We start from the raw sequence: 24,764 nt of genomic DNA, 5'->3' as shown, positions 1-24,764 counted from the left end.
TGCATAGGTCCTAGGGCTCTAACCTGAACTCTCCTGTCTTCTCTCTTGTTACCCTTTTCCTGTGTGATCTCATCAGTTTCCAGGGGTTCCACTATCATCTTTTTGCAAATGACCCGATCAATACACACACACACACACACACACACACACGAAAACACACACACACACACACAGAGCATCACTTCTAAGTTCCGTTTTCTTATCAGTAGTTGTTCAGTCATTTTTTTCCAGTCATAAGTGACTCTTGGTAACTCCATTTGTAGTTTTCTTGGCAGACATACTGGAGTGGTTTGCCATTTCTTTGTCCAGCTCATTTTACAGATAAGGAAAATGAGGCAAACAGGGTTAAGTAATCAAAGTCACACAGCTAATAAGTGTCTAGAGGAAGGACTAGATTTGAACTCATTAAGGTGAGTCTTCCTGACTTCAGACCCAGCATTCTAAACATTGTGCTACCCACCTGCCCAATTCCTTATCACCAAATATCTATATTTGGCAGTGAGAAACTAGGTATCTGAACCTTACCATGTCCAAAAGAAAACCAATTTTCTTTCCTCCCAAATCACCCTGCATCCTAACTTTATATTTTCTGTTGAGGGCACCATTATCTTCCCACTCACTCAGTTTTATAATTTTAAAGACATATTGTACCTCTCCACTTTCCCTTGTCCCCTATAATCAATAAATTGGCTAAGCCCATAGAATCCCAAGATCACCATTTTAATTCTGCTTTCAATGCCTCTTTTAGATCTATTCCTCTCTCTACTCACATGTCCACTATCTATCACATATCAGTGATCCTTATCACTTCTCAGTTAAATTATTGCAATAGTCTTCTAATTATTCTCCTTCCCTCAAGTCTCTCCATTCCAGCCTTCATGTAGTTGCTGATATAGCATTCCTAAGACATAGGTCTGGACATGTTACTCTCTACCTCAAAAATTTCCTATAACTCCCTATTACTTCTAGGAGAAAATATAAGTGCTTCTGTTTGACATTTAAGACTCTTTACAATCTGAATCTGAACTACCTTTACAGGCTAATTATACGTGACACTCTTTCACTCATTCTACATTCCAGTCAAACTGGCCTGTCTGCTGCTCTCCATAAACAACATTCCAGCTTCTGTCTCTGGCTCTTGCACAGACTATTCCCATACTTCTTCCTCTAGCTTCTTTAAAATCTCATTTCAAGAACCACCTTTTTATATGAGACCTTTCCTTATCCTTCAGTTGTTAGTATCCCCTGAAATTACTTTGTATATCTTTAAATTTTATTTATTTGTGTACCTGTTGTTTCCTACAATAGAATGAAAACTCCTTGAGGACAGGGAATATGTCAGTTTTTCCTTGTATTCTTCAGCTTCTAGTACAGTGTCTGGAACATAGTAAGTAATTATTAAGTCCTTGTCAGTTGATTGATTGTTGATTGATTGGAGTGTCTCATCCCTGAAAAAGAACAACAGCATTATTAAAGGCTTGTTTGTATGTAGTGCTAGTGCTTCACAAAGCAAATGAGGGTACTTGACATTTAAGAGAACGTAATGTTTTATGTCTTTCTCTGTGTGTATATATCAGAGACTGTCTTTCTACCTCTGACTTTTTTCTTCTTCTCATTGTTAGCCACCTTTCCAGACAGCTGCATCCCATTCTGAATCCTATTTTATCATTTCTCCCAATAATAACCTGCAACATCCTGGTTTCTATATTTCCCCTTCTTCCATTCTTAGCCAAGACAATAAGGGGAGGCAGTGTGTGCCCTATTGGAAAATCCCTGAATTAGGAGTCCTGGATCCTAATCCTAGCTACGTGGCTATGGGCAAATCACTTCTTCCACTGTGCCTCAGTTTCCTCATAGGGACAATGAATACTGCTGGAATGAATGATTTCTAGGTTCCTCTGAGACAGAAAAACCCTCAAGTTTTATAATAGTTCTGCAGGCTTGGGCACCTTCTCATTATGTCGGATAAATGAAGCCTGTGAGATATCAGAAGTAGGGAAGGGTAGTAATGGAGTTCAACTTGGAGCTGCTTTCTTGCTCTTTCAAGTCCTCCAGAAAAAACAGTTCAAACTGTCATATGAATTACTAAGAAAATGCCCAATTGCATTCTGTACAATCTAAACTTGTTTGCTTGTGAAACACATAAAGAGAGGCATCTCTCTTCCACTACTTTTATATCTAGCTTTCTGAAGTTAGTTGTCCTCTAAAGTTGCTTGTAAATTGAATTTTAAAGAATCAAAATAAATGCAAATGTGAATTTTTTAAGACAAACTAGATAGTTTGTTAAATACAAAAATATTCTTGTACTGTGAATAACTACCCCCAAACTGACCTACAATATGAATTTGGATTTTGGCATATTGGGTTTGCTTAAACTGGGACCCACAGACGCAGGAGTGACTCTTTGACTTTGATCTCCTTATAGCTCATTGTCTTTTTTTTTCCTTCCATTCCTTTTTAGATATCATCTCTTAAAGCTATCATACACTTACAATGCTAATCATAACCTCCAGGTGTTTGAATCCAGCTTTAACATTTACTTAGCATATGTCTTAAGCCAAACCATTTTGTGACACTATCTTAGTTCTCTCATCTATAAAATGGAGATGATGATCTTTCCCTCATAGGATTGTTGTTAAAAACAAACAAACAAACAAACAAACAAAAAAAAAAAACTTTGTAAACCTTATAAGTATCAGCTATGGATTTAAGATATAGGACAGACCAAACTTTGATATATTACTAAAGAGAAATAGGACAAAGATCAATGGTCTTTCCAGACTTTTCTAGTTGATAAAGCTATTGCTATTTGTATAGAGCAGAGAAGCACGGGAAATTAAAAGTTTCCTTATCATTATTACTCAGTTCCTTTTCCATTTTAGAAGGCAGGGTCCTGGGGATATGTGCCTAGCCAGGTGTGATATGAAAAGACCTTAGACCCTGGGTTTCTGACCATAACTTAGTGGTTGAATCAAGAAAATGGCACAAGAAAATCAAGTTAGATGGCACAGTGGATAGAGGGGTTAGAATACCAGCCTTGAAGTCAGGAGGACCTGAGTTCAAATATGACTTTAGACCCTTAACACTTCCTAGCTGTGTGACCCTGGGCAAGTCACTTTAATCCAATTGCCTCAGCAAAAAAAAAAAAAAAAAGAAAAGAAAAGAAAAGAAAAGAAAAGAAAAGAAAGGAAGAAAAAGAAAATGAGAGGAGAAATATGGAAGAAGGTAAAGGGTCAAAATAAACGAGTTTAGAAAACATTTAAACAGAAGAGTTCTTTAGAAAAGTTCAAAAAGCAGATGTGATCTTAGCCTGGGCCTCTAGACAGAAGTAAGAAGAGGGTCTTTTTGTTGAAACAACTGAAATGAACTGAAGAAAAACTTCATATCTATTGATTAAAAAACCTGAATAAGGAGAGGTAACCCTTCTCTAAGCAGAGAGGCTTACTAATCACAACATCACCATTAGAAGGAAGATAAAGTATTGTTGTTTTAGTAATTTTCAGTCATGTTTGATTCTTTGCAACCCCTTTTAGGGTTTTCTGAGAGGGAATTTGAACTCGTCTTTTTGATTCCAGATATACTATCCTCTGTACTATTTAGCTATTTCTAAGATAGAGCCTGAACTGGGGAAAATAGCTAAAATACATTAGCAGAGTGAAAGAGAAGGCTGAAAGAGCTATAGCCTTTTGCTACAGAAGAAAGGCTTTTAAATCACATTTCCTGTGGATGGTAAAGATGGCTGAAAGAATTTGTTGACAGGGTGTTAATACACTGCAAGGGAAAAAATATTAAGCACAAAATCCCTAGCAGATAGTAGATAGGGCATTATCCACATATCCATTATTTTATGTATAATAATTATTATTAATTCAGATGACCCTGAAGATAGTTGAATAGTTGGAGACCAGCTAGAGCAGTTATTATGATGCCCAATGGGAAGGAGCTGAGAGGCAATGCCTATCAGATAGAAGTGGAGAGCACTCTCTGCTCAGTGGTACACTAGATAGCGCTGAAACTGGAGTCAGAAAAACTGGAGTCAAATTAGATCTTAGGTACTTATTAGCTTTGTGTCCCTTTTAAGTGGACAAGTCACTTAATCTTTGTCTGCCTTAGTTTCCTCTACTGTAATGCATACTTGTAAGGGAAAGAATTGAAGATTTGTTGGGGGTGAAGGTTAGGAGAAATGTTTTGTTATTTTTATGCTATTTCATTGAATTCCATTTTTGTCAAGTTCGTGCATCCTCTGGCTGACTAATAAAAGTAGAAACATTGGTAGGGGCTTATGATCTATGATTTAGAAAGGATTCTGAGCCATGAAATACCTAAACCTTAATCAGGGCCCCAGACTAAGAGTGAGATCCAAGTTATATACACATATAAAAATAAGTGAGCTACTATAGGAACAAATTATTAGCAGTGCAAAAGAAATAAATTCTTAATATTCTTAGTGGAGCACTCTCTTGGCACTCTCTGACAAGTGTAGAATATAAGTCCCTTGGAGACAAGGACTGCTTTTTGTTTTGTCTTTGTATAATAAGTGCCTTGCACACTGTAGATTTTTAAAAATGTTTGTTGTATTAGAGCATTTCATTACTTATCCTTTTGGGTGAATGACTCAGTTTATTGCTTAGAGAATGAAGCAAACTATATCTCCAAAGGGATCCAGAAATAAATTATTAGTGGGGTGTAGAACTATATGCCCCCAAGCAAAGGGTCTGCCAGAAGATAGCCATCTCCATGTAACTATGCAACAGTGAAAACACAACAACACAAAGCTGCTATTTTTTTTTTTTACCAAGAAATCTTCATCTCCATAACATGTAGATTGCATTTCTTGACTGCTAGACCAGCAAATTTGTGGGTACTGTGTAAGCTATAAAAAGAAGAGGGTTGTTTTCTCTTTTTTTTTCTTCTAGGATTGAAGCATTCATTATCTGGGATGCCAGCAGGGAGGGAGTATTTGTAGAAGATCAGTCCAGAGTCATACATGCCACATTATTAGCCAGTGAGGCTCATGCTTACTGTTATTTATATAAGGTGATCCAGACTACTATGTGGTTATTAACTATCCTGGGCAAGTATTGGATATTCCCAAGTGCTAGGAGTTACAAAACTGGGAGCTATCTTGCTGACTTAACACAGAAAGAATGGGCAATATCAGAACAAAGACAAAGAAAAAGATTTTAAAAAACTGTTGCTAGGGTAGTTGAACAACAGATTTATTCTTCTATCTGGGCTACTGTGTGATAATGAAAATGTAACCAATGTTCTCTAGTTGGACAGAAATCACTGATGTGAACTAACTGATTTTGTTGGTAGGAGTAGCTACAGTTGCTTAGTTTGAAAAAAATGCTCTTCTATATGTGCTCTGAAATGACCTCATGAAAATGGTATTTGTTTCTTTTTCCTTATGGCCAATAACTTACCATATTTTGATAATGCTTTAAATTATAGGACACAAAAAACTGGTCTTTAATTATAGGGTACTTTAATAAGGCTTGCTGGCAAATACCATAGAATTAAGGAGAGCCACTAATGAAATATACTATCCTTTTATCTATTCTCGGGTGGCAGCTTTTAAAGTACAATTAGCACTATTCAAGATATTTATTTAAGATGTTATCTCAGTTATTCATTCCATCTCCAAATGAGCGTCATACTTACAACTGCTTTGTATGCTCTTACAGTCATATTTTCTCAACCTCAATCAGCTTTACTCTCCCCATTAGACTCTAGCCAGTTACAAGATATGTATTCCAGAGTTGGTGCTGAGGGGAAATAAGTTGTCCTCCAGGTCTACACCAATATTTTTTCCTGGTTAGAAGGAGGAATAGAAACAATCACATTATAATTATTACATTATTTACTATTAAAGAAATCATCTGAAAAACAGCTGTCCAGGCTCCAGGACCAGACCTTTAACCTGGAAACACTAGGTCTGTCATATCACTGGACTGTGCAACCCCCAGGCAAGAAACTACTTTGTCCATGAAGTGTCCTCAGGTGCCTTAGGATGTTCATGCTCCATCGAACAGAGAAGATGAAGAATGATTAGTTAAATTATTATTGTTTTCCCTGTGTATGGTTAGTTAAATCAGTTAAACAAATGGACTAGGCTGATAATGTCAATTGATCCCTTATGGATAAAGGAGCTGTAGACTGCCTTGTTGCAAGTAAAAAATTTTTTCCAGTTTTTTTTAATTATAACTTTTTATTGACAGAACATATGCCTGGTAATTTTTTACAACATATCCCTTGCACTCACTTCTGTTCTGACTTTTCCCTTCCCTCCCTCCACCCCTTCCCTGAGATGGCAAGCAGTCTTATACATGTTAAATATGTTATAGTATATCCTAGATACAATATATGTGTGCAAGTAAAATTTTTTTTTAAAAGGTATTCTGAGACATGTATTCTCCAAGAAATATAATCATTTATTAACAGAGCACAAATATATTAATAAAGAAATCAGTGGCTTATCTGGATTTATGCCAAAGCCTCCTAGATAAAGACTTACTCATTTTTATAAAGTTAGAACAAAGACAGAATAGGGTAAGTGGCACCATGGGGTTAAGGACAACATGATTGGTTACATAGCTAAGGCATAGAGAACAATATGATTTGCAGAAAGTTGGAACTGAAGGATTGGCAACAATTCCCTTCTTCCCTCCTGAGACAAAGAAGGGTTCATTGTTTGAGTCCACCTGCAAGGTCAGATTTCTTTGGCTAGTAAGCCAGACATCCATGAAGCATAACTTAATGGGGTAAAGATACTAGACTAAACTCCTTGATATCTACTTACGTCCTCCAAGGATAGCAGAATTCCTTGAAGCAAGAACAGAACATTGATAACCAAGAGAACTGTGTTGAATCACTGCATTACTGAAAAAAGCTAAGTTTATCATGGTTGATCTTGCTGTTACTGTGTATAATGTTCTGCTCACTTTACCCAGCATCAGTTCATATAAGTAGAAGAATGAATCTTAAGAGCTAGCATGGGTTCATGAAGAATGTCAAATTTGCTCCATTTGCTTTTTCACGAGGGTTATTAAACCAGGTAGTTATAGGAAAGACTACAGAAACTGAAGAAGAGGATTTCAGCAATCATTTAACACAGACACTTATGACATTCTTGTGGTCAAACCAGAAAAATGTCAGGGTGGAAGATAGTATGTGTTAAGATTCTTACAAGGTGCTAAGTCAGTGGAATTGATAGAGACAATAGTTATTTAATTTAGTAAGGTTCAGCATGATTGATTTGATTCCCACAAGGAGATGTTATGGGCCAGAACTTAAAACAAGGTACTAAGTAGAATCGAGGAGACAATGGTGAAATCTAGTTTAGCATTGATTTAATCCTACAACAAATAATGGTTTCCTAGTCATATAATGATTGGTGTATACTCAGTGTGGGGCATATAAGGAGGAGCTGTCAGGGCCAGGAAGGACAAACCCACTAAAGGACAAGCCCACTAGAACAGAAGCCCACTAGAAGCTCTGAGCCTCAGCCAGGATTCAGTCGAGGAGATTCAAAGCCAGAGAAGGCAGCTTAAGCTCTCGGAATCAAGGAGAGAGATCGGCCTCTAAGAAAGCTAACTGGGCCCAAGGAAAGAAACAATAAAGGATTTGTACTTTAACTTCTGGCTGCATTTGGGGTGATTACTGAATCTGAAAAGAAGGCTGCCTCCAGAAGCTCCCCAAGAAACCTGCTCCCAGAGAACATTAAATTTTAGAGAAGAACATTACAAGTATGGGGAACAGTTGGCTAAACATGATAGCCAGAGTGCAGAGTAATTTCAGCTTGGAAGGAGGTCTTAGTAGCATAATGGTGGAAAGCTCTGTCCTCAGCCTTAAAATTCAATGAAAGATTCAGAGGAAGATATAGATGATGCACTTATAGAATGTACATATGAAAAGAAGCTAAAATAGAAAATGCATTAGATTGCTCAATTATAATCAAACAAGTTTATAAGACTGGACCTCAACTAACAAGGCGAATTTTAACAGTTGTTGAGGAAAGGTCTAGGATGAGGAAAGCACTTGAGATGCAGTGGTAAAGTTGGTGAGTGAGAAGCAATTCAAATTCCAATGAAGTTTTGGAACTTCATTCTGATTTGGAGATGGCCTGGGATTCTCAAAGGCTATGCTGATGGAAGACATGATTTTGAAGGTTCTCCCAAGCTAGAAAGACTTGGTGTATTCTCCAATTGATAAATGGTCAAAGGATATGAACAGACAATTCTCAGATGAAGAAATTGAAACTATTTCTAGCCATATGAAAAGATGCTCCAAGTCATTATTAATCAGAGAAATACAAATTAAGACAACTCTGTGATACCACTATACACCTGTCAGATTGGCTAGAATGATAGGGAAAGATAATGCGGAATCTTGGACGGCTGTGGAAAAACTGGGACACTGATACATTGTTGGTGAAATTGTGAATGCATCCAGCCATTATGGAGAGCAATTTGGAACTATGCTCAAAAAGTTATCAAACTGTGCATCAAAATCCATCAGTGTTTCTACTGGGCTTATATCCCAAAGAGATACTAAAGAAGGGAAAGGGACCCACATGTGCAAAAATGTTTCTGGCAGCCCTCTTTGTAGTGGCCAGAAACTGGAAACTGAGTGGATGCCCATCAATTGGAGAATGGCTGAATAAATTGTGGTATATGAATATTATGGAATATTATTGTTCTGTAAGAAATGACCAGCATGATGATTTCAGAAAGGCATGAACTGATGCTGAATGAAATGAACAGGACCAGGAGATCATCATATACTTTAACAACAATACTATATGATGATCAATTCTGATAAATATGGCCCTCTTCAACAATGAGATGAATCAAATCAGTTCCAATAGAGCAGGAATGAACTGGACCAGCTACACCCAGGGAAAGAACTCTGGGAGATGACTATGAACCACTACATGGAATTCCCAATCCCTCTATTTTTGTCTGCCTGCATTTTTTATTTCCTTCACAGGCTAATTATACACTATTTCAAAGTCTGATTCTTTTTGTACAGCAAAATAACTGTATGGATATGTATACATACATTGTATTTAATTTATACTTCAACATATTTAACATGTATTGGTCAACCTGCCATCTGGGGGAGGGGATGGGGGGAAGGAGGGGAAAAATTGGAACAAAAAGTTTTGCAATTGTCAATGCTGAAAAATTACCCATGCATATAACTTGTAAATAAAAAGCTATAATAAACAAATTAAAAAAAAAAAAAAAGACTTGGCGTACACTCCCAAGAATGGATTGTGATGTAATTGTTATCCACTGACTGAACTAGCTAAGTTCAAAGAGGTTCAATACTAAATTAATAATTTTTTTCAGCTGCAGCTACTCTTGAAGATCATCTATCTACCAAATTATAAACTAGAGGTTGCTATCTGTATTGGTGGAGGGAGTGTCTATACTGAGGATCTTTGTTGTTTGTTCAATTGTACCCAACTCTTTATGACTCCATGGCGGAGATCCTGTAGTAGTTTGTTATTTCCTTCTCCAGCTCATTTTACAGATGTGGAAATTGAGTTAAATGAAGTCATTTCATAATGAAGGCAAGTGCCCAAGGTCAGAAAGCTAGTAAATGTCTAGGGCTGGATTTGAACTCAGGTTCTCCCTGTTCTAGCCACTGTACCACCCAGCTGCTCATTTGTTATTAACCATATGCTGCCTTGTATTGTTAACTATCTCTGTTCTTTCATTTAGTATTTATTAAGCACATACTCTTTGCAAAATGCTAGATTAGTTTCTGAAGTTTAAAGTTTGCCTTTAGTATATATAGTCCAGTAAGAGGATGAGACCCCAAAATATGTAATTATCTTGATCTTATGAATGATAATACACTGAATCCTCTTAAGCCACAAAAGAACAAAAGGAAATCCTCTGATTCCTTTAGAAGATATTTGAAGAGAATTTAAGGGCAAACAGTAACAAGAATGAGATGAGAATGTTTGAGAGACTTATAGTGGACAAGAGGACTTGCTGAAATCCTTCAGAATTCAAAATACTTTATAAGAACCCATTCTCCAAGAAGCTAAGATAGATATGAAAAACCTTTTTAAAAAAGTTATTGATAAAAATACTTTTTTATTTATAAACACATTTATTCTTAACATAGATACAATTAGGAGCATATTGTATGTAATGAAAAGCTGAGGAGGATGGGCATGTGAGAAATTATGAAATAGTCTTTGAAGCCCAGAAATCCCTTACAAAAAAAAAAAAAACAATCTTTTCTATCACCAATCTAGATCCAAAATTTCAGTCATTCTTGACTCTTCCTTCCCTACTAGCCTTTCATGATGTATAAAAATTTCAAGAGGCTTAGTTTCTGGGTAATTTTAAATGTTATCAATTATGACTAGCAAATAATCAATAAAAAGATGGTGATCTGGCAGTCTCTTGTAAACCAAAAGACATATCATGGCAGCCTCTTGACAGTTATATGGCCTTGGATACATTCTTGAATACAAGAATGAGTATTCCTGAGGAGCAGTGATCAACTCTGACTGGCTAACAATTATTGAGAGAACAAATATAATTAGAGGTGGACCTATTTTAAAGTAGGGTTGGGGGATGTGATTTTGATTATGTTACTCTTACTCCCAGCCCTCCCCCAACCCTGGGCAATCTAGAACAGGGCTTGTTAAACTTTTTTCACTTATGACCTCAACCCAAGAAATTTTTACACTATCCAGTGTATATAAGTATATAAAATAGATATACAAAGCAAACATTTACATAAATAATCATTTTGTGACCCTCCACATTCAGTTACAAGACCCCCATTTTAAGCAGCTTTGATCAGGACAAAGGATTTATCCTTGCCTCCACCCAAGCCCCAGTAGAAAATAATGAGATTCCCCAGTTGAGTGGGAACTAAACAAGAATGAAGAGAATATTAAATCCAATGTCATCATCAGCCCTAATCTTTAGAAGTTGATTTGACTTAGTAGAAAATGAGGAAATAGAAAGGGAAAAATTCCTGGACCTCCCCAATATTAACAATTATTTTATAATCATTTCTCTCATCTCATAATAATAATAGCTAACATTTATATAGTACTTTAAGTTATATTAAATGATTTATAAATATCTCATTTATCACAACAACCCTGACATGTGCTACTATTATCCCCATTTTATATATGGAGAAACTGAGGCAGAGTTAACTGAATTGTCTGGGGTCAGACAGCTGCAAGTATCTGAGTCTGGATTTGAACTCAGATCTTCCTCCACATCTGATGAATGTTGTCCATGATGCCACATAGCCAAACAGATGCCAAGTCTTGTTGCTTCTACTCTCACAGCACATCTCATGTTTGTTTTCTGCTCACATAGTAATCACTCTGATTTAGGGGTTCATCATCTGTAACCTTGCGTATTGAGACTCAAGTCTCTCCCTTCTTCAGTTTATTCTCTCCCAGCAGTCAAAGTCAAAGTCAAAGTACAGCACAGATCTGATTGTTTCTCCCCTGCTTTTCATTTCCTTAGCCTCCTTCAAAGCTCTGCTTAAGTAATACCTCTTATATAAGGCTTTTCCTGATCCCCTTAACTTTAATGACTTTCCCCTGAAGTAATTTTCTTGTGTTATATGCTCATATCATCTCCTACTCTCGACTGTAAGCTTCTTGGAGGCAGAGCCTGTTTCATTCTTGTCTTTGTATCCCTAGCATCCAGCAAAGTGACCATCTTAAACTAGAGGGTGAGCTCTTTCCCATCTGTGATCATGACCTGAAGCTAGGTAGTGGAGGCAATAGTTTTACATTTTCAATATGAATATTTACACTTAGAAAATAGGGAAAAGCTCAAATCAAAGTTTCATTTATCATTTTATTTATCATCATTATTTAGCCTTAACAAAGTGATGGAGAAAATGTTGGTGATGTAGGCTAAACTTAAAAGTGTGGCTTGCATATTTTTTTTCAGTTATTAAACATTTATTAGCACACCTCTTCCTGTATCCCAAGGATTCTCCTCCCTCCAGGCAAAAATGTTTTTACAGATTAGGTCCTCAATAAATATTTGAATGATAGACTAATATAAATAACCGTGCACTCCAGTGATGTTGGCTCAGGATTATTTGAAGAATTAAAGAGATCTGCTGGGGTTTCACCTATCTAAGGAAGTCAAGAATTTTCAACTTTCAGTGTCATTGCTGAGGGGAGGGGGGGAGAAGAAAGAGGGAGAGAAAAACAGAAGGGAGAGGGGGAGGGAGAGGGAGGGAGAAGGAGGGAAAGAGAAAAGCAGGGAGAGGGAGAAGGAGAGTGGAAGAGGGAGAGAGACAGACAGAAAGAGACACGGAGACAGATGAATGAAAGAGAAAAAGAGGGAGACACACACAGAGACAAAAAGACACAGAGATAGAGATGAGAGACGGAGGGAATAGGAGAGAGATAGAGACAAATAGATGGAAACATACACACGGAGAGAGAAACAGAAGCCGAGACAGAGACAGAGGGTGCACTGAGCCACGACTCGCTCTGAGCACAGATGTTCACTCGTGCATCTGTTCGTTGGTTGTGAACGGGCGAAGGTCTGTACTCCATGCCAGCGCTTGTGCAAATGTGAAGCCCATTCAGAGAATTAATGTGAGAAATTGAGTTTTCGCTAATGCTTGAATGGAGAGCGCCCCTTCCTGACCTCGCCATTGACCGGTGTTCTTCCTCCACCTCCCCTTACCCTTATTTCAAGAGGATGATTGACACCTCTGTCTCCAGTTCAGTTTGACTAATTGGTTTATCCCTCCCTCCTTTCCCTTTTCGTCCCCTCCCTCCCTAGTTCCGCTGCCATGAAGATGCCCTAGCATCGCTTACTATTTTAAGAACCAAAATTCCCTGTCGGCATGGCAACTTCCGGGGCCGCGCCTTTTCTTGTAGGTTGCTGCTTAGATATATGGAAATGTGCCTTTCACCAAAAGCTCCCAGTCATTCTTACTTAGTATATATGCGATTTATAAACCGGACTAGTCATTCCGGGAACTGTGCGCCCACAAGGACCAGGAGATGAACTGTAGAAAAACATCGGTGTTCTCAAACCTGTGTTTCTCATGATGAAGGTTTTGGGATGTGGAGTGGGAAGCAGAGAACTTACCAATTTACTTTTTTTTTTTTAATTAATAGAAAACTGATGAATTTTGAATTGCTGAGAACACAGATTATGGTGGATGGGGGAGGGAGGATCCATCTGTTGAGGACATTCTTCTAGACTTCAGCATCATATGGTCTTTGAAAGTGATCAATGGTGGTAGCTGATTGGGGTGGGGGGTGAGGGGAAAGGATATCTGGTTACTATAGAGACCACCGTCTTCATAGTTGAGTTCAGTAATAAAAGCCTAAGATTGGCCCCTAGTTCATCAGAAGAAACAGAGAGGATCTTCTGTAGAAACACCTCCTTCCTTCCTTCCAATCCTTAAAATTCCCTCCTTTCTGTGGTGAGAATCAGCTAGCTTCTGGTGAAAAGAAAAATCCTTGTTAATGTTCTCATTCCCTGTCTGCAGCAGCAGAGGGAGAATTAGGAGCAATGATGGCCTAGGGCCTTTGAGCAGAATTTAGTGGACTGGAAAAACTATGAAGGGTATGAAGGTTACAGAACATTTTTGGAAGGGCTCAGTACACCTAAGAGGTGAAGTCCAATTCACTAATTTTTTTTTTTTAATTCAGATAATGCATGGGTGAGGAGAATGCCAGAACAGAAGGCCAGAAGGCATTAGCCAAAAGGATTAAATGTGGTAGAGAGTTCTGGAACATGGAGTAAGAGGCCCAACCTTCAAATTTTACCCTTAATATCTAATACCTTAATTTCTTTGTGTTATAAAATGAAAGGGTTAAAAACCCCTTGCAATTCTAATTTTATTATTCTAGGAATCTAGAAGATGATGGATTTCTGTTTGACATTTCAAAAAAATCTCATTTTGCTACATTCTCAGATGCTACTAGTGTTATTTTTTGTAACTTTGGTACATTTTGTGACAGGACAATAGCCCAGGAAACCAAAGTATACTGGAATATTGTTGTTGTTCAATCTTATCCTACCCTTTGGTGACCCTATTTTGGGGTTTACTTAGCAAATATACTATAATGATTTTCCATTTTCTTCTCCAGTTCATTTTACAGATGAGAAACTGAAGTAAACAAGCTTAAGTGATCAGCACAGGGTCACACATCTAGTAAATGTCTGAGACCACATTTGAACTCAGGAAGATTAGTCTTTTTTTATTATTATAGCTTTTTATTTACAAGATATATGCATGGGTAATTTTTCAGCACTGACAATTGCAAAACCTTTTGCTCCAATTTTTCTCCTCCTCTCCCCACCTCCTCCCCCAGATGGTAGGATGACCAATACATGTTAAATATGTTAAAGTATAAGTTAAATACAATATATGTGTACATGTCCATACAGTTATTTTGCTGTACAAAAAAGAATCCGACTTTGAATTAGTGTACAATTAAAAAATGCACGTGGACAAAAATAGAGGGATTGGGAATTCTATGTAATGGTTCATACTCATTTCCCAGAGTTCTTTCACTGGGTGTAGCTGGTTCAATTCATTACTGCTCCATTGGAACTGATTTGGTTCATCTCATTGTTGAAGAGACCCACGTTCATCAGAATTGATCATCATATAGTATTTTTGTTTGTTTGTTTTCTCTTTTTTTTAAATAACTTTTTACTGATAGAACCCATGCCAGGGTAATTTTTTACAGCATTATCCCTTGCATTCACTTCTGTTCCGATTTTTCCCCTCCTTCCCTCCACCCCCTCCCCCAGATGGCAAGCAGTCCTTTACATGTTGAATAGGTTACAGTATATCCTAGATACAATATATGTGTGCAGAACCGAACAGTTCTCTTGTTGCACAGGGAGACTTGGATTCAGAAGGTATAAATAACCCGGGAAGAAAAACAAAAATGCAAGCAGTTTATATTCATTTCCCAGTGTTCTTTCTTTGGGTGTAGCTGCTTCTGTCCATCTTTGATCAATTGAAACTGAATTAGCTCTCTTTATCGAAGAGATCCACTTCCATCAGAATACATCCTCAAACAGTATCATTGTTGAGGTATATAATGATCTCCTGGTTCTGCTCATTTCACTTAGCATCAGTTCATGTAAGTCTCGCCAGTCCTCTCTGTATTCATCCCACTGGTCATTCCTTACAGAATAATAATATTCCATAACTTTCATATACCACAATTTACTCAACCATTCTCCAATTGATGGGCATCCTTTCATTTTCCAGTTTCTAGCCACTACAAAAAGGGCTGCCACAAACATTTTGGCACATACAGGTCCCTTTCCCTTCTTTAGTATCTCTTTGGGGTATAAGCCCAGTAGAAACACTGCTGGATCAAAGGGTATGCACGGTTTGATAACTTGTTGAGCATAGTTCCAAATTGCTCTCCAGAATGGCTGGATGTGTTCACAATTCTACCAACAATGTATCAGTGTCCCTGTTTTCCCACATCCCCTCCAACATTCCACATTATCTTTCCCTGTTACTCTAGCCAATCTGACAGGTATGTAGTGGTATCTCAGAGTTGTCTTAATTTGCATTTCTCTGATTAATAATGATTTGCATCATATAGTATTGTTGTTGAAGTATATAATGATCTCCTTCCTGGTCCTGATCACTTCACTTAGCATCAGTTCATGTAATTCTTTCCAGGCTTTTCTGAAACCAGTCTACTCATTATTTCTTATAGAACAATAATATTCCATTACATTCAAATACTTCTTTAACTATTCCCCAGTTGATGGACATCCACTCAATTTCCAATTCCTTGTTACAAACATTTTTTGTAGCAAAAGGTTTGCTACAAACATTTTTGTACTTGTAAGTGCTTTCTCCTTTTTTCTGATCTCATTGGGATATAAGCCCAGTAGTACTGGATTAAAAGGTATGCACAGTTTTATAGTTTTTTGGGCATAGTTCCAAATTGCTCTCCAGAATGGTTGGATGGTTTCACAACCACCAACAATGCATTAGTGTCTCAGTTTTCCCCACATCCCCTCTGATATTTATTATTATCTTTTTATGCTTGCACTTTGGATACTAACTTTTCAACATTCATTTCCTATTCAATCATATTTCTTTGGACTTCATGTTCCAGCACCAGTAGCCTTCTTCACCTACCCCAGTCTTTTAAGCTTCTTTTTGTGTCATCTTCTCCCATTAGTTGTAAGCTCCTTAAGGGCAAGGACTATTTTTTTCTGTTCATATTTCCAATACTTAGTACAATGGCTGGCACAAATTAGGGGCTTAATAAATGTTTTCTGACTATCTGATTTACACATCATACATACCATGAAGGGAAAACATTGACTGGTCATTAACACTGCCACTGGATACACTGTCACAACACAATACTGTCACTGTCTGTGAATGAGTGAATGAATGAATGAAAAAGCATTTGTTAATGCTTACTTTGTTTCTACCATTGTAGGGATACAAATACAATCAAGTAAGACAGTCCTTGCCCTTAGTTTAAATTAAATACAGTGGATAGAGCACTAGCCTTGGAATCAAGAAGCCTCATCTTCAATTTGGAACTATGCTCAAAAAGTTATCAAACTGTGCATACTCTTTGATCCAGCAATGTTACTACTGGGCTTATATCCCAAAGAGATCTTAAAGAAGGGAAAGGGACCCACATGTGCAAGAATGTTTGTGGCAGCCCTCTTTGTAGTGGAATATTGTACACAGTAAATACAAGATTATGTAATCATCAACTGTGATGGACTTGGGTCTTTTCAACAGTGAGGTGCTTCAAGTCAACTCCAATAGATTTGTGATTGAAAATGCCATCCACATTCAGAGAGAGAACTATGGAGACTGAATATGGATCAAAGCATAATGTTTTTACCTTTTTTGTAGTTGTTTTTTTTTTCTTTCTCATATTTTTCCTTTTTGATCTGATTTTTCTTGTGCAACATGATGAATATAGAAATGTTCAGAAGAATTACATATATTTAACCTTTACTGGATTGCTTACTGCCTTGTTATATGACATATAGAATATCAGATAGCTCTCATGAATAGGAAGTTTTTCCAGATGTCTACCCCAAAACCTTTTTCTTGACTGGAGCTAGATTACAGCTGAATATTAGCTTGTTCATTTGTACAACTCAATTTGGAGTACAGCGTTATGGAGTCCATCATAAAGCCCCCTTCTGGAGACCAAGGATGGGAATGAAAACATTGCTGAGGAAGGGGGGAAAATAGAATTCTTTTTGTTGTTGTTGTTGTTATAGTTTTTTATTGACAGAACATATGCATGGCTAATTTTTGCAACATTGTCCCTTGCACTCACTTCTGTTCCAACTTTTCCCTTCCCTCCCTCCACCCCCTCCCCTAGATGGCTGGCAGTCTCATACATGTTAAACATATTAAATTATGTCTTAGATATGATATATGTGTGCATATATATATGGAGCAAAAGGTTTTGCAATTGTCAATGCTTGTTGCACAAGAAAAATTGGATTGAGAGGGTAAAAAATAATCTGGGAAGAAAAACAAAAATGCAAGTAGTCCACATTCAGGAAAATTGGATTCTAAATGGATCTGAAGACATCAAATTATGAGCTTCTATAATTCTGTGAAATGCTTAAAGTTTTAATCAAATCTTCAATTCTAACTTGCAATCTCTAATCCTTATAGTGTAGGGTGATATTGGGGCATCCTCTCATGGGCTTATAGACGTAGAGCTGAATGCAGAATCTAACACCCTCATTTTAAAGATGGGGAAACTGAAGTTCAGAGCATTGAAGTATACTTGCCCAAGGTCACAAACACAAACAGTAACTGAGTTCAGACCAAATCTGTGTCTTCTGGTTCCCAATCCAAGTATTCCTACCATTGCTTGTATTTTGATTGTGGAGAGCAGACCCTTGATTACTTTCTCTTCATATTACATGTGGAAGTTGAATATGAAAAAATGGTTTTGGGGGTGGGGGTATAGTGTAATCATTCTACTAACCAAAAAAATTTTGATTGTTCATGTAACAATTGTGGTGTCATGGGAAGAACATTGAATTGGCAAGCATTTATTACAGACTCACAGAATATTATAGCAGGAAAGGATTTTAGATTGGTTAATTATCAGTTACTCTCAACCTGGTTTATCCTGTCTGCCAAAACAATTTACTGGGGTGTGGCTGCTTCAAAAGCTACAGCTTTTTGGAGCCACAGGTGAGAGCTGGGTGGATCAGGTAGACACCAAAGAGGAAAGCAGTACTGAAAAGGGCTCAGCAGCTCTCAAAACAGAGGTACTAGTTTTCCTTTAATACACTCTATATTCCATATACAGATATAGCTATACATATGGGTGTAGATATAGATATAGATATAGGAATGGATATAGATATGGATACAAATACAGATGGATATGGAAATGGATACAGAGACAGATATAGATATAGATATGGATATGGATGCAGATACAGATATAGATGTAGATATAGACACAGAAATGGATACAGATACAGCTATTTTGATATAGATATCTATAGATATAGATATGGGCATGGGTATGGATGTTGAAATAGATACAGATATATAGATATAGATATATAAAATTTAGGCCAATCCCTCATCTAATAGAGGAGGAAACTAGGGAGGGAACAGAATGGTTAATCTGTTTGAGGTGTCCAAATATAGGAGTAGAACCTACTTCTATTGATCACTCTTTTTAGTGCTTTTTTTTCTCAAGGTGCCTCCTTACCTGCTTCCTTGGGAAATGGGGACAGAGACACTTCTACTACTTAAAGCACTGTTGTGAAGATCAGTTGAGCTGTCTAATATATGTAAAAAGAGCTCTGTAAACTCCTAAAGTATTGTCAAAACATTAGATATTTTTATAGAATGGAATTTGGTATAAAGAAGACAATGGATGAGAGAGATGGAGGATAGACATGTAAGGAAGGAGAGAGAAAAGGAGAAAGGAGAAGGGAAAGATGAAAAGAAAAGAGGAAAATAAAAGGAAAAATATTTTTTTTCCTCACCATCTGGACACAACCCCATTCTGGGCTGCACCTGCCCTTATGGCCCCTGGGGTAATAGAAGCTACTAAATCTTCCTAACTCCACTCTCTCTACCAGCTGTGCCATTAACTAACTGTGAAACTTTGGACAAGGCATCCAAGGGATCTGTTTTCTCACCTGTAATATGAAATGGTTTAACTAAAAACCTGCTAAGTTCCTTCCAGTTTTAACCTTCTAATAAGTCTGTGAAGTATCTCTAAATTCCAAATAGAATATTCTGTAATCAACAACAAATATCCCTCCTCATTAACCTCTTATGCTTCAATCAATCTGACCTTTCCAGGTCTGTCTCAGCAGGATAATTTTAAATCCCAAGGCTCTTAAACCAAACTTTGCAAAGCATACCATCCTCAGAAAAGCCTCCTCCATGCACTCTGGGAAGGCACCTCTTTTGGCCCCTCCTCCCTCCCCATCACTGGAGACACCATTTGTGAAAACTTTCGTTATATCTCTAATTTCCCCTTCCCAATGTTCCCTTGACACCCTCTAACATGAGTCAGGTCCAGTGAAATGTAATTGAAGCCAGAAGGTCTTTAACTGAGTGAATTGTGACAACCTGGCAGTCATGCATGCAAGCTTGTAGGAGGTGGGGTTTTTCATACCTGAGAGATGCCCACCTCTCCTCACACTCCCAATCTGTAGTAGGAAACTGCAGTCACCAAGGGGAGGGGGACTTTTTTTTCAGCCACTAGTTTGAACAGCCACCTGTCTGACCCGGCTCAGTTCATACATTCTTCTAACAGGCCTTCTGGAGGTCTGGTTCCCCAGGGAACAGGGTTGGCCAGCCCCTGGAATCTGCCATATAGCTTGCTGTTGTGAGCAGCTGCAGACTTTTTCCCAGCTCTCCCCTCTGGTTTTCCATTTGCTCTGCAATGACATACTTGTTAAATGAATATTAGTTCATTTCTTGGATATCTTAAAACCCAGGTTGTGGAGCTGGGTTTTTCTTCCTTTTAATTGGATGCATATATCCAAAAATATGCAATTACACATGATGGGTCGTGCTATTGGAGAAGGGAATTGGTGTTTGCCATATTTGCTTGTAATCCCTGCTTAAACCTTGTTCATTTTCTGCTTGTGGATTGAACTACCTGGGAACCATTCAAGGAATCTGGCCTCTGTGTCTGACAGCATGGTAATGTTCATTGCTGACAAGAAAAATGACAAAAGTCAGATAAAGATGGCCATGAACCAGAGATATCTCGCAACTCTGGGATATCCACTTTCATCTTGACCTGCCCCTAGAGTGCTTGACTGTCCCTAGAGTGCCAAGGGTTTCAAACCAAAGAGACTTCTGTGGTTAGAAAGAGGAATTGTTATCATAATTCAGAGGCAAATGATATCCTGGAGAAAACACTGGCCTGGAAATCTAGGGAACAGAGTCTCTGGTATGGTCTCTTCAAGTATTTAGCTGGATTCTTCAGCAAGTCATGTAACTGCTCTGGGCTTCAGATATGTCCCATGTAAACTGAAGGGAGGGAGGATGATTCCAATTCTATAATTCTGATTATTAGAGAAACTTTTAGGATCCATGTTGGAACAGATTGACCAAAGCCCAGCTCAAGTCGGAATTTAAACCTGTGAGGGCAGACCCCCTGCAGAGAGATTTCCTATTGGAAAGAAGGAGGAAGAGAACAAACAGATTTCCCATTTTTCCAATATGGGCTGAATGGCCTAATTTAGGTGCAAGTTTCCATTTACATCCACAGCCTGGTTTAGCCTCATCCAAAACCAGTTTTGTTCAATAGCAACTAGGTCCCTCTAAACTCTCATTTAATTTCATAATGCTCCAGAGAAAGTGGCCTTGCCCCAAGTGATGGATGATTATCCCCCACTCTATCCCTCTTTTTCTATCTCTGTCTCCCTGTCTCTCTCTCTATCTTTCTTTCTTTTCTCTCTGTCTCTCCCTTCTTCTCTCCTCCCTTCCCTCCCTCCCCCACCTCTCTCCACTCCCCACCTCTTCTTTCTTTGGCAGTTTCATCCACACCTCAGTCTCCCATGCTGATCTCTTCAAAATTACTGATAGCTCTCTCACCATCCCAAATCCTTTGGTCCTTGGATTTAAATCTCAAATTTTTGATTACATGTTGTACCCCTCCAGCTAGATGTCCTTTCAGCATCTTAAACTCAACATGTACAAAATTAAACTAATCATCTTCTCTCCATTTCCCACTCCCCAAATCTGTCCTCCTAATTTCCCTGTTTCTCTTAATAGCACCACCATACTAGGTCCACTATCAGAGAGTCATCATTTTGTGTTCCTTCTCCTTTATACCTCCCTTCCTTCCTCCTACCAATTCTACTTCCATAGCATCTGTCTCACATCCAACCCTTCTTCTTTATATATACTATCACTCTCCTATTTTAAACCTTCATCACTGATCACTTAGAGAGGATCTGGCAATGAGACCAGCAACCAGTCCTTGCTACTTTTAGTCTTTCTCTCTTCTGATGCATCCTTCCCATGATCAGGTGTCCTTTCTGTCATCCATCTCACCCTAAGCACCCATCACCATCCTGTTAAAAAAATTTTCAGTGATTCTTTATGGCATGGAGGTTAAGATATTATCTCAGCAACCTGGTAAAGGCTATTTACAGTGCGGCTCCAAATTACCTTTCTGGTCAAAACTTAATAAATTCTCTCTTCTCCTCATGGTTTGGCTAAACCGGACAGCTAGCTGTTGTTCTTTGGTCTTATCTTGCTCTTTCTGAATTTGTAAAGTCAGAGAACACACTAGTCATATCTCCAAACCAATAAGTTCTGTAAATAATACTGGTAAATAGAAGCTCATGTTCGCTCTTTCTTGTCTTCTTGCATTTTACTCACCTCCAAATACTCTTTGATCCAGTGGCTTCCTTGCTGTTCTTCAGATAACACATTCCATCTCCAGATTCCGGGCATTTCCCCTGCCTGTCCCTCATACTTAGAATATTCTTCCTCCTCATTTTTGCTCCCTAGCTTCCTTCAATTCTTTCAAGCCCTAATTAAAATCAACTTTATTTAGGAAACCTTACCAATCTCCCTTAATTCTAGTGTCTTCCCTCTATTGATTACTTTCAATTTGTTCTACTTAAAATTTGTTTCTACATAATTGTTTGCATGTTGTTTCCCCTACTAAACTGGGAGCTCTTTGAGATCAGGAGCTGAGAAAATATATTAGTGATCTTTGACTGAGACAAAGGATCACCTCAGGCTAATAATAATAATAATGACTTCCATTTTCAACGCATTTTCCAGCTACAAAGCATTCTATATGCATTGCCTCATTTTATCCTCCCTTACAACTCAGTGAGATGGGTAGCACGAATATGATTATCCTCATCTTACACAAAAGGAAACAGGTTCAGATAGTTTTTTTCAAAAATAATAATGATAATATTAGCATTTCCATAGCATGTAAAGGATTACAAATTTGGTCCATTTTTTCTTCACAACAACCCTGAAGGTAGGTACTATTATTATTCCCATTTTAAAGAGGAGGAAGCTGAGGCAACTGACTTGTCCAGAATCATATTGCTACTAAATCACTCACTAGAAGTAACAATAGTAGAGAGGTTTACTGTTATTGTTCAGTTATGTCTGACTCTTTGGGACCTTATTTGGGAGTTTTCTTGGCAATGAGAGTAAAATGATTTCTCCTTTCCTTCTCCAGCTCACTTTACAGATGAGGAAATTGAGGCAAACAGGGTCAAGTGTTGAGGTCAGACTTGATGAATCTTCTTGATTCCAAGCCGCCATAATAACCAATATGCCACCTAGGAACTTGACTTCATACACTGGATATGACTCTAAATACAATTGCCTTATGTGGACATGGCTATAAAGGAAAGATTTGTTTTCTTATATGGCTCTGCACTAGAAGTTAAAAGATGTAAGTTCTAGGTCCTACACTTCTACCAAGCTGTATTACCCTTGGGCAAGACATTTAAAAGCTCCTTGAGTATCAGTTTTTTTTTTTATCTGTGAAGGTAAAGGTAAGGAACTTTGTGGCTCTATAAAAATCAGGAGCCGACTTCCTCTGCAGAGGCAGAAAAGACTGAGGCTAGGAGAGTTTGAGGGGCAATCTCATCCAACATGGAAAAACTCCCTCCTCCCTTGCATTTCCATCCATCGTGATAGAGAATTGTCATTTATCCCAACTTCCCTTCTTTTCAAATTTTTGGACATTTTTATGGTTTGAGTTAAATTTCTGTTCATTCCATTGCTGCTTTTATTTCTTTATTTTTAACTATTTTAGATATCTTTTGTTTTTCACCACTTTCATTTCTTTTTACCCTATCCAAAGACATAGCCCCTGTAACCAATGTTTTGAAAATTAAGAGATGGAAAAAGAAGAGAAAGCTAGTGAAACTAACCAAGCAGATCCATGCTTTCTGATGGCATTAGAGATGCAATTTTTCCTTACCCATAGCCCCCCACCTCTGCAAAGGAGGCAGTGCTGCATTTTCTCATCTCTGCGTCAGGACCAAGCTTGGTTCCATTTTCTTTTGGTTTAGAATTCATTTTTTATATTTTTTTGACTTAAAGTTCATTAAAAAAAATTTTTTTTTGATGTAGAGTTTTTTTTTTTTTTCTGCTTGCCTCTCTTTACCTTTTCCAAATGGCTTGCGGGACCCAAGACCAAGGGGGCAGCTGAGCCCAGGAACTGACCTCCCGTTGCGGGCGTCTCTTTGCGTGCGTATGGTCCGTCCGCAGAGGGCGCTGTTCGGTTACCGAGCTCCGGACTCAGTCCGGAAAAAGCCTGTAAAAGTCATTGCCTGGGTGTGTTTCACTGCCTGGGCATTTTAATGGTATTTAAATGACGGCTGCCGGCTTTTATTGCTCGGTTTCTTCCCCCAATGTTTCCAATTCATCTTGTATCTCTTTTACATAGGGAACCCCGAGTGTGTGTATATGTGTGTGTTTATTATTTCTTTAAGGGGGGGGGGGGAGGGAAGAAAGGGACCTAACGCAGTAGGGAGACGGAGCCCTGTTCCCGTGGGGGTGGGATGTACGAGGATACTCGCCCTGCACTGGAACTCCCCGGAGCAGGGGAGAGAGAACGGTCCTTCCAGCTCCCGGCTCCTCCCGGCTCGCCTTTCCCTGGGCCGACCCTGAGAGGTACCCAGGAGGAAGAGGAGCTTTGGGTTAGTTCTTCAGAGCAAACACGAAACTAAACTTAGCCCGCTCGCCTTTCTTCGCCTCGCCCCGGGGGAACTCCGAGCGCTGAAAGGCGCGAGCCGCCCCATCCCTCCGGGCCCGCTGACCGCGAGCTCCTTGCGCTGGCTCCAGCCAAATGCACCGTGTGTTTCCTGCTCGCCAGGTACAGTAGCTAGACCTGGAGAAGATTAATGGCTGGACAGGATACCAGGCCAGACTGGCCCGACCGGCCAAGAACACAAGAGGCCAAACTGAAGACTCTATTCATGAGAATTTTACTTATCCTGGCAGCCTACCCTTTTCTTCCCGTCCTGTTCGGCTGCCATGGAGTACAGACTGCAAGGCAGAAATATGCAGAGGGGGAGGGGAGAAGCGGGAGGAGAGGTGGAAGAGAAAAGAGGGGAGCGGGTGGGGGACGGGAAGGGAGTCCTCCCAGTGTGGGCAGGAGGAAGCGCAGCCCTTCTCACTAGGGACTGTGGGTTAAGAGTGTTGAGCTAAGAGAATTTTATACCCCTGGGGATGAGCGAGGTGGGGGTGGAGGAAGGAGTGGGAGGAGG

The sequence above is a fragment of the Antechinus flavipes genome, chromosome 2 (genome assembly GCF_016432865.1).
Source record: "Antechinus flavipes isolate AdamAnt ecotype Samford, QLD, Australia chromosome 2, AdamAnt_v2, whole genome shotgun sequence".
Classification (NCBI taxonomy): Eukaryota; Metazoa; Chordata; class Mammalia; order Dasyuromorphia; family Dasyuridae; genus Antechinus; species Antechinus flavipes.
Note: the sequence above shows the minus strand (reverse complement) of the source record.